The sequence below is a fragment of the Chrysochloris asiatica genome, unplaced genomic scaffold (assembly GCF_000296735.1).
Source record: "Chrysochloris asiatica unplaced genomic scaffold, ChrAsi1.0 scaffold00006, whole genome shotgun sequence".
NCBI lineage: Eukaryota > Metazoa > Chordata > Mammalia > Afrosoricida > Chrysochloridae > Chrysochloris > Chrysochloris asiatica.
Genome location: NW_006408524.1, coordinates 11,159,387 through 11,161,966, shown reverse-complemented (window position 1 = coordinate 11,161,966; position 2,580 = coordinate 11,159,387). Strand labels below are relative to the sequence as shown.

Genomic DNA, 2,580 nt, shown 5'->3' with positions numbered 1-2,580 from the left:
GCTGCTCTATCCTCTTTCCCCACTGGAACACCCAGCGTGATGGACATGTGTGTGCATTGCTACGTAATGAGGATAAAAACTTGGACAGAACGTTTTGCTCAAGTCCCTTGATTGAAACTTCCATCCTCTGCCAAATAGTTATGTGTATGGGGAGGGAAAACATTCGAAGTTCAGGCCTTTTATGATCTTCCCAGCTGTTGTCTTTGCTGGACTCTTCATGTCTCCTCTGCACATGCTTGGAACCCGCCTCAGGAGTGTTTGGCTAGCTTGGGTCTCCATTCCACAGGCACTCAGGCATGCGCTTGCTCCAGCCACAGCTAGCAACAACCTCAGGCTGTTGGCACCGTTGGTCCTTCCTGTTTTCCCACCTCGGAATATATCCTTTCATCATTAGTACTGCTGAGTGTGGACATCACTCCTCACTCCAAATTAAGTGAGTTCTCACAGTCTGCCCCCTCCGTAGCAGAACCCCCATGTCCATCATGCTGGGTGTTCCAGTGGGGAAAGAGGATGGAGCAGCCTCAGGAAGAACAACACTGAAGTTTGCCATGTTTCAAGTATAAACAAACATTCTCAGATTCTTATATGCCTTTGGTTATTTCCTAAGTTCCAAAATGGTTACTGTGGTCAACTTGATCCAGCTTTCTAGTTGCTTTTCAGGGAGAGAATTTTTTGACCTCCTCACTTGGCCGTCGCTAGAAGTACCTGCTAACTTTGACTTTTAAATGATATAAAGAGTGCATGTTACTATGTTTTCATTAAAGGCTTAGCTGTATTCAGAAATCCATCATCCCGTGCCGTTCAGATGCCACTGGCCTGGCAGGTGGAGAGCGAGCTGCACAACAGGAAGGCTGGCTGTGGATGTGGCTTCAGTCTTTTCTGAGTCAGAAGACAGTTAAACCACACCAGTGTCTTTATGATTTACAGACTTCCAGCTACTATATGCTTATCTAGTCTCCTATTTTACCAAAAAATTAACCCAAACTAAATGGAGCCTATGAGGTTAAGATGTAAGACACAATTGTCTTTTAAAATTCTCAGCCATTCTTTCATCTGTACCAAATCTGTTCTTGACTATAATCCAGACAAATATTCTCATAAGAAAAAAACTACTTTTTTTTTTTTTAATTGTTGTAGCTTTTTTATTTGTTGTTGTTGTTATGTGCCGTGGAGTCGATTCCGACTCATAGTGACCCTGTACAGGGTTTCCGAGGCTGTAAATCTTTACAGGAGCAGAAAGCCTCCTCTTTCTCCCACAGAACAGTTGGTAGTTTCGAACTGCTGACCTTGTGGTCCACAGCCCAATTCGTAACCACTACGCTACCAGCGCTCCTTAAGTGCCATCTATTCAGTTCTAACTCATAGCAACCCGTGCACAGTGAAATGAAACATTGTGCTTTTTTACTTAGAGTGCTTTTAAAGAGGGTCATCACAATGGGGGGGAAAGCTTTATTATATCATGCCAGTATACGTCAAAGAGTATTTCAAAATAGTACAAAATCAGACCTGGTTGAGTGAAGATCAAATGATCCAAAAGGTGTTCTTCCTTAGTTTTCACAGCAATTACTAAAAAAGTCCATAAGCTGACTTTTCCAAGAGAGATTATTCTAATCATTTTGAGTGTTCAATCCATGAAATGGTTCAATCAGGCTTCACACCTTGTGTAAATTCCCTGTGAAATTCATAGGTTGCACTAAGAAGTTCAGTTTCCACACTCTGATCTCCCAACTTAACCTGGAATACACTGACTGGCTCCAGTTAAAGTTTCTCTGGGGACTTTGGCACTGGTTAGATACCAGAAGTGCATCAGGATGCTTACAAGCTTCCTTTCTTTCTCATTATAATAAATAGAGATTTCTCCTGTTGATGAATATAAAATTCGTCTATGTCAGCAGCAAGGGCATTTTTATGGTTTCCAGGCAGTAAAGGAACCTTTTCTTTAGATACCCGCAACACTCTTTGGCCACAAGTTCGTCCAAAAGATCAAATTTACACTGTGACAGAAAGTTTGGTAAATAAGCAAAAGCCTGCTTTGCACCCTCCATGAACTCTGCGATGTAAACTCTTGGTCGACATAGGCCCAGATTAGGAAAGTGTAAATTCGAGTCCGAATCCAGTTGATGGGGTTGGAAACTCCCAGGACGATCATCTTGGTTTTCTTGTGCGGTCGGGATTGTTCCTGGGTGCTATAGCACCGCCAGGTGTGGGCACGCAAAGAGGCGAGGGCTGCCTGGAATTGTGGATGGCTGAGTGGACAGGACCTGGGGCTCCGAGTAGGTACACCTGTCGCTGAGGTCCAAGCTCCGTGAATAAAAGGGGTTGTTCCTGAGCCAAAGTGGCTACAGCAGAAGCTGCAGAGTCCGATCAACACTGGCCTCACCAAGAGTCCGGAGTTGGGTGGATCCTCTGGACAGCGGCCGGGAGAACAGCAATTCTGGCAGCAGGCGAGCAGCCAGCACCATTTTTATCAAGAAAAAACTACTTTAATGAAGCTGCGAGCTAAGCCCTACAACACTCAATGGACTTCTGTAAACCTGGCTGGAGACCTGGTTGGCCAGCAGTGTGGCAAGACCTGGGGAT

The 2,580-nt window shown here is 44.6% G+C and overlaps 1 protein-coding gene and 1 pseudogene across 1 annotated transcript in view; one reads left to right on the top strand and one right to left on the bottom strand.

Annotated features, from left to right (window-relative positions):
* Nucleotides 1–2,580, top strand: part of LOC102810508 (MLN64 N-terminal domain homolog) — a 37,078-nt gene that overhangs the window by 31,272 nt on the left and 3,226 nt on the right. The gene's annotated exons all lie outside the window — the stretch shown is intronic.
* LOC102833827 lies at nucleotides 1,603–2,462 on the bottom strand (annotated as a pseudogene).